At 53.8% G+C, this 8,386-nt stretch overlaps 1 long non-coding RNA gene across 1 annotated transcript; it reads left to right on the top strand.

The window, feature by feature from the left end:
• The first annotated feature begins 3,100 nt into the window (after positions 1-3,100).
• On the top strand, positions 3,101-8,125 carry LOC120616001 (uncharacterized). The gene is made up of 2 exons (XR_005656419.1): positions 3,101-6,279; positions 6,657-8,125. It is a non-coding gene; the product is annotated as an uncharacterized LOC120616001 (long non-coding RNA).
• The last annotated feature ends 261 nt before the right edge of the window (positions 8,126-8,386 follow it).

The raw sequence follows: 8,386 nt of genomic DNA, 5'->3' as shown, positions 1-8,386 counted from the left end.
GAACTGGCCGCCATCTCAGGAACGTCCAGGGTGCCAGCCTGAGAGAATTCGCCCGAAGTGACAAGGCAAAAATGCAGGGACGGTCCGGGTGGCCTCATCTCTAATACCGAGACTTAGTTCTCAAACGTGCCTCGCAGCCACCGCAGGGCCCAGTGGGGAGCACAGCTCGAGCACGAGTGTGACTTACAAGAGTCCGCCCCCGAGACTCTCTGAGCGAGGGTCCCTCGCTCCACACCACACTGAGACACCTGGAGCGGAGCTGGGAGCTGGTGGGGGCTGGACTCTGGCAGCTCAGGCCATTCCTGGCACCAGCCCCAGCCCAGCAGCCGCTGGCACACGACCAGCTCCCCCCCGCACCCGCCCTCTTGCAAAACTCTGTTTTTCACTTCCCTGTGGGAAACATCTCGGCAATTCCAGAATGCAGCTCTGAAGAGGAAGGTCAACCGGGACAGGAATAATCAAGCGACGGCCCCGCCCCCACCCCAGGCGGAGGGGTCACAGTGGGGTGGGCTGTGCGGGTCTGTCCACGCCTGCGGGAGGGCCCACTCGGGGTGCGCGTGGCTCTGTGTCTGCGGGCGTGCGGGCGGCGTGTGACGGGCGAGCGCCGTGTTGCCTTCGTTCACTCGGCCAGGACTAAGGACGGAGGAACTACGGGCCTGGTGCGCCTCTGAGTTCCTGAGAAAATGACAAGAACGAGCCCTCCCCCGGCCACCACTCCAGGGCTGACATTCTCCCGGGGAAAGACAGACAAAAACAAGGGAACGAAGGGGTCATTTTAGATAACGCACTGGGCTGGGGAGAAAGTGGTCTGACCGCCTTTGATTCCCCTGCTCGGGAGGCGGAGGAGGCGCCTGCCTGCCCAGCCCACATCGGAGCTGCAGACCAGGAAAGAAGGAGCCAGCTGTGCAAAGAGCCGGGGGCAGCGGGCTCCGGGCAGAAGGTGTGCCCGGTGCAAAGCCCCGAGGCATTCCGCCCACGTTCAGGAATTTTGTGAGCAGCTGTCAGACTGCTGGGATCTTGGAGTCAGCCAGGCCGGAGCATTTACATCATGGAAATAGGCAAACACTACACGTCAGGACTCCCAGCTACCGCCCCACCAAAAAAAAAAAAAAAAAAAGCATGCAAAGCGGTGTAATATTTTACCCTTTTCGGTGAACAGTTAGCAAACAGTTTGTGTGACCGTCACTTCAATCAAAATACAGAACAGTTTCATCACCCCCACCCTAGTTCCCACCAACTGCTGATCTGTCCCCAGTGCCTCTTGTGAGCCTTTTCCAGAATGTCATATAAATGAAGCCATATAGCTTCTTCCACTCAGCAAAGCGAATTCGAGACTTACCCATGCTGTATGTATCAGGAGCTCATGCTTATTGAATGCTGAGTAGTATTTCATTATATGACTATATTAGTTTATCATCCAGCCTCCTCTTGAATCCGCTCTTGCCCCTTTCCCCTCCTTCCTGCTTACATGTGGACGTGATGACTGGAGCTGCAGCAGCCACATTGTAACCAAGAGACAGACTTAGAAGCCACGATAAGAACGGTAGTGCAAAATGATAGGCAGAGCCTGGGTTCCTGAACATAACAGCCCTCAACTGCCTGCCTGTCCTTCGGCTTCTTACAGTAAAAGTAACTGCTCTTCTATTTAAACAAGTCTTAAATGGGGTTTCTATTACTTACAGCCAAATCTAATCTTGACACACTAAGCAAAGTCTGAACTTGTTTCCTCTCCCTCCAGTGGATTTCTCCAGCAGAAGAGAGTGGTGTTGGAGGGATGTACACTTTAGATAGGGAGCCCGGACCGTTCCATGAGACACCTTCGTGGGTCAGAGTGCGCGGGGCCCTCCAAGCTGAGTGGCAATTGGCAATTCCTCCTTGCTCCTTCTGAACTGGGATTCTCCCAGAGTTCAGAGGGCGTATTGGTTTCCAGTGCGAGCGGGTGCCACTGCATGTGACCAGAGTACAGGGGGCCATCGAGGGGTGAAGTTAGGGTCAGACTCAGTTGTGTGTAATAGCAAAACCCACGTACAGGGCAGGGATGCACGGGGAACTCCTAGCTGCAGCCTGTGAACAGGATCCAAATCCAGCTACCCACAGAAGGTTACCTCCGCTTTACAGATTCAGAAACTAATGTTTAGAGAGGTTACGTGACGTACCCGGAGTCACACAGCTAAGACAGTAAGTGGCGGAGCTGAGGTTTGAACCCATTTGATGTGACTTTTGTCACCTGCAGCCAGTAAGTCCTAATCAATATGTCATGTGACCTTTGGCGCCCGATCTGAGTCAAACCAGGGGACGAGCTGGCCCTCGAGAGGCCCCTTCCTTCTCAACAAATGGGCCAAAGTCCCAGCCTTCCTCTGACAGGGACCTGGCAAACGAAGGTGCCCAAGCCAGCAAGAGAAACAGCCTGGGTCAGAAGCCACGAGACCACAAACGGAAGGAGCCACGTTTCTTTCTCACACGCCACCAGACCAGGGGGGATTTGCCCAGAAGTTCAACCTCCTTTGAAGTCTGAGTCACCAAAGGACAGTTTCGCTTAATGCCCCGATAAAGCAAAACCACTGAGAAAACAGACCCAAGGGACCACCAACGCTCAAGCGTGCCCACCACCCAGGACCCGGGGTCGGTCTGACTGAACTGAGGAGTCGCTCGAAGCTGGCCCGCTGCTCCAAGGTGATCCCTGGGGAAGTCACAAGCCCCGTTTTATAGGTGTGAAACAGGAGCTGCACCACCCACCTGAGGTCACACTGCTTATGAGACAGGAAATCGGGAATAAAGCCCATCTCCCAGTGCCCCCAACGCTTTCTTTCTGCCTTGGAGCTGGGTGAGAATTCTCCGTCCTCCGCTGGAGAATGGCTGTCGCTGCTTCAAGCCAACTGCACTCACTCCCCCTTTAAACGGAAGCATAACCTTGACCCTCTTCCACCCAAGACTTAGTTTAGGATGTTCCGTGGGCTCCACTCCCTCCAAGGGTGGAGCCTGCGACCCCAGCCTGGCACTGGTCGTCAATCAGAGCACTGCGAGTCAGGTGATTGGCTCAGAGACGGGCATGTGACCCAAGCTGGTCCAATCAGAATGATCAGGAGGGTTTGCCCAGCAGTTAACAGGGAGACAACATTCCATCCTTTCTGCTAGACTTGAAACCAAGGGAGATGTGAGTTAAAACAACACATATGTATTGTCTTACAGATCTGGAAGTCAGAAGTCGAAAATCTGTCTCACCGGGCTGAAATCAAGATGTCGGCAGGGCTGTGTTCCTTGTGGTGGCTCTAGGGGAAAATGCACAACTGTCTTTCCCAGCCCTTCTGGAAGCTGCCTGCACTGTGTGGCTCGTGGCCTCTTCCAGCAGTGGCCTTACTCTCATCTCTCCATCTTGGTCACCTCGCTGATTCTCCAGATAAGGAGCCTTGTGAGTACAATGCCCTCGTGATAGTCCAGGACAGTCCGCCCATCTCAAGAGCCTTAACTGAATCACGTCTGCAAAGTCCCCTTTGCCATGTAAGGGCACATGTTCACAGGTTCCCTGAGATTAGGACGTGAACATCCTCGGCGGCGGCGGATGGTGGTGGTGGTGGGGCCGTTATGCTGCCTACCACAGAAATCAAAACCATGGAAAGCAGAGTCCCAGAAAGGAAAGAGTAAATCCTGGTAAATGTTTTCAGCTCCTGAACTTAGCTTTTCAGTTACATGAGGACTATTAAATTACCTCTCACCTAAGCTAGTTTGAGGTTTTCGTTTTGTTTTGCCACTTGCAAAGAGAGAGAATGCCACCATGAGTCATCGCCAGCTTGCCTGTCTCTCTCTGTGTAAGGCTGACATTCTTTGAGAGCAAGGCCGGTACCTTGTGTAACTTCCTATCACCAGACCTAGCACGGTGCCTGGCTGCCTGGCACAGAGAGCAAACGTTTGTTGACTGAATAACAGTTTGCCGATTGAACTATCGAATAAACCCCTTCTCATATGCCGTCCCTTAGCGGCCATCACTAGAACAAGAGGGCAGAAAGAAGCCTCAGCAGAATTTTCCAGAGGTGAAGTTCAGGCCAGTCATTTCCTCTCCGGAGGTGGCAGCTTCCTCAGAGAGAGGCTCTGAAAGTGACCCAGACAGGAGGCTCAGAGAAGGGCTGACCTTCGTGGGCAGCCAGCAGCCCTGCCATCCTGAGCCAGCACTTTAAATTAATCCCAGGATGGCAGCTGCAGCCCTCCGCCAACAAATCTATCTGAGTCATTTCTGGTCAGGAAGCGCCTCGTTCTTAAATGAGAGGCACAGCAGGTCCCTCTGCAACCCAGAAGAGACAGCCTCATCTCCCACAGCCGCGGGGCTGGGCGGCCAAGGCCTTTCTCGCGAGGAGGGTTTTCACAGGGCGAGGATGGGAGACGGGGGAGGGAGTCTCCCAAGACGATCTGTATGTCTTCGTCCCCGGAACTGAGCTGTTGTTCCAATCAACAAGGTCCCTGCAATTTTTGTCCCCACACGTGCCTGAGAAACGAGGCCTGAGGAAGGGCTCCTTTGCTCTCGTCTACACCCCGCCAAAGATACACCTGCCCCTTCCCGCCTCACGCTGAAGGGTCCGATTTATCCTGTGAGCCCCAGAGGGTAGGGCTCCGCCCTCGCCACACCTGCGCTGAGCCCTGCCCTCAGCTCTTCACGCGTTTCGGTGGGATGGTAATGCAGGTCTCTGCACATGCTGCTCCTTCTACCTGGGACCCTGTTCCGCACATCGTTTATCCTGTTTCTAGCTACTGTCCCCCACTGAGGCTCGAAGATGGAGCTGACATGTTGCTTTCAGTTTGTTTAATCAGTCGGGATTAATACAAATAATGCTGACACGGACACAGTGCTCAGGGTGCACCAGGCTCCGATCCAGTCTATCACATACTTTCTTATCTTCACCAAAACCCAAGAGACGAGGAAATGGGCACAACTAGTAAGTGGCAGACAGACAGGCAGAGCTGTCCGTAAGGGCACACTGCTTGACCCCAGAGCTGTACCAAGCTGGGGACTTAGGGTCCTCAGGGCAGACTTCCTGGACTCCTGCATTTTAGCCAAGCCCTTGCTGTGTGACCCCGACAGCCCATGCCAGACCCCGTGTCCGTGAGGATGGTGGCTGCCTTGTTCACCCCGACTCCCAGCACCATCTCCGAATGGATGCAAAATACATAAACGAATGTGCAACCGAGCCAATGAACTTGGGTACCTAACCTTTTGTGCCTCAGTTTCTCTTTTGTGATATGAGGATAATAACGGCACCTACTTTGATAACAGTATACCTGATCCCCTCTTCTTGAGGACGGATCTGACGAGAAATTCAAGTAAGAGATACAGGAGGTCCCAAAACACACCTGCAAGGCAGTGATTGAGGTGACACTGCAGGAAAAGGCCCCAAGGGGTAACGTAACCAATACCTAGCTCAGCAGCCTGGGCACCCATCCATCGGAATGAAACCAGCCACGAACACCCAGGATAGTGTCCTGGTGTGGCACCAGGTGAGTATGCCCTCCCCGCTGGCACCTGGTGCGGGGCACAGGTCTGCCAGCCGGCTGCTCTGGGGCTCGACCAGTCCACACTGTGTTCTGACAAGCCTTGGGGACCTTACAGCAGCGGGAAGGGCGCCCAGGGTGAGAGAGTCACCGGACATTCGCGGACTTCGGGCTCAGCAGCCAAGCCTAGAGAAAACGGGGGAGCAGAGCACCCTTCACTCCCCACCCAGGCCGCTGAGACTCTGAGGTCTGCCTGGCTGCCGGAGACCCGGGCTCAGAGAGAGCTTCAGAGCCCACGTGTCTCTCTGGTTCTGCTCGACAAGCGTAAGATCTCAGGGTGACTCCTGATCCCAAAGAAGCCAAATCCGGATCTGGGCAGATTACAGCTGGAGGCTGTCATGCAAGCCAGGGAGGTGTGGGGAGCCTGCCTTTGGGGGCAGGAGTCACGTGCACATGGCACCCCGCAGGCGGCTGGCTTCCACTCACCCGCCTTCCAAGACAGGGAGCTCACCACTTTCTGAGCTCACGATCCAGGACTGAGGGTGTAGCCGGCCTGCAGAGGGTTCCAGAGCCCTTGGCTCACCCCGCTCCACCCACACAGCACAAAGTTCGGCATCTCTGCTCTTTGTCAAGTTCACCACACATTCCTGCCCAGCCCCACAGCCTCTGAAATCAGACCCAAATGGCCTGGCTCCCCGGGCCCCGGGCCTCCCAGGCTCTCCCTTTTCAGGGAGCTTATATTCTAGAATGAGGAGATAACCGAAAAAAATCGAAGAAACAAACCTGGAGTTACGCATGGTGGTAAGTGGCGTGGGGACAACTAGGAGATGTAAACGAGATGGGGACCAGCTGTAAATGTGGATTTTGACATCGAAATATTAGAATTTCCGGGACATTTCCTGGGTTTGGGGGAATGAGGGTTTTGTCCCCCTAATGGAAGGAAAAAGATATAGCTATGGTCCCTGTAACTATAATCTAACCCAGGAGTCAGCGAACTGTAGCCATGAGCCCAGTCCAGCCCGTGGCCTATTTTTTGTGCAGCTTGTGAACTAAGAGAGATTTTTTTTTTACATTTTTAAAAAGTTGTAAAAAAACAAAATGAGCAAACAAAAAACGAAGAGGATTCTTCTTCTTTAGGTCCACAAAGCATAAAACATTTACTGTTTGGCCCTTTCCAGAAAAAGCTGGCCACCTCCGAATCCCACCTGCTTCACCTCACCCACGCCTCTCCCACCTGGGCCGCCGTGAATGCAGAAAGAGACAGACCAGACAGCCTAGAAATGTCCCCTTCTGCCCACGACGCTGAGCGCACTCCAGCACAGCTTTCCAAAGCCGCGGCCCAGAAGGTGACCGATCCCTGCCCCGTTCAGCGAGGCGAGGTCGGCCCGCAGGAGAATGGGGTCCTCGCACGCCAGAGGCGCAGACGGCTGCGCAGCCTCTCCTGCTCTCCGTTTCTCATCGGCTTTGTAGAAACGGAATTCGTTTTCCCTGCTCCACGTGTGGTGTAGCAGGGTTTCTGTTCTGTGAAATGAGAGAGAAAAGGCCTATTTATGAGTCGGGGCTCTTGGATCCACGTGATAGAATCCCAATTCAAAGTGACTGAAGCAACATAGAGAATTTGTCGGCCCATGCTACTGAAAAGTCCGAGAGTCGGGCAAGCTTCAGGCACAGCTGGATCCAGGGACTCAGAATGGCGCAGTCATGCCTCATTCTCTATTTCCTTCCCAGCTGGTTTCATTCTCAGAGTGGCTCGCTTCCCCTTGAGACAAGATGGCACCAGGTGACCACATCCCATCCACCTGCCAACCCCAGCAGGAAGAGTTTCTCCCCTTAATGGCTCCAGAACTCAAACTCACTGAACCCTGCCCGGATCACGTGACTCCCCTCTCTAACCAATGACTGTGGGCAGAGAGTGAGATGATCTGATTGGCCAGGTTTGGTCACGTGCTCCTCCAGAGTAGGGTGGGAGGGGTTAGCCCCACCTGAACCGAAGGTGCTGAGAGGAAAGAAGAGAATCCTTTCTCCCAACAAGATCAAGGGGCCTTCACCAGAAGGAGGAGCAGACGCTGAGCCATCGAAAGCCACCACTGCCCCCTATAGAAGCCAACTGATATTTCTCAGTCCCCTCTGCTAAGTCTCGCCAGAACCCGTTCTACAGCTGCGTGAACTGGGATCCTGGAGGTGAAGCCTCTCAAAGTTACATACTCGATCTGAGTCTGGTAGTACTGCTACCTGTACTAACCATCACGCATCCCCAACCCTGCCCTTCAAGAGCCTAAGAACCCCGCTCACAGTCAGCATGGGACGAGTGCCCATCGCATGGAATTGCCGTTGAGTGCCTGCCCCCTACTGGCCCGCGAGATGCCTGAGAGCAGAGACAGAGTCCATCTTGTTCCCTGCAATGTCCTTAACACCTAACACACAGTAGGTGCTCCACAGACTCCTGGGAAATGAATGCATATAATCCTAGCATTTAGCAGATAGCAAGTGCTCCACAAATGCTGGATAAACACGTGCATCTCTGTAGATAAACATTACCACAAATACTTGGTGAATGAAAGTATCTCTGGTGTTTACACATAGTAGGTGCTCCTACACATAATAGGAGCTTGAAAACTAGTGAATAAATAAATGAGTCTCAATGGAAGCCATGCTGCCTGGCTGTTCAAACATTTCCAGATCATTAACAGGGTAGATGGAGATAGAGAGCTGAGGGAGGGAGGAGGGAGGAATGAATGAATAAATAACAGAGACCCCTTCTGGAGTCTGCAGTGCTCAGAGGAGGCTCAGGATTCTCGTGGAAGGTCCTAGACAGTGAGAGCATTAAGGTTACTTAGAGAGCAGAACCCAGTTTTGGAAAGGGACGCAGGGTCTTTGTGAGCCAGGAGAGGGGGTGGTGGGGCCGGCA

This window comes from Pteropus medius, unplaced genomic scaffold (assembly GCF_902729225.1).
Source record: "Pteropus medius unplaced genomic scaffold, Ma_sr-lr_union100, whole genome shotgun sequence".
Taxonomy (NCBI): Eukaryota; Metazoa; Chordata; class Mammalia; order Chiroptera; family Pteropodidae; genus Pteropus; species Pteropus medius.
Note: the sequence above shows the minus strand (reverse complement) of the source record. Positions and strands in the feature narration are given on the sequence as shown.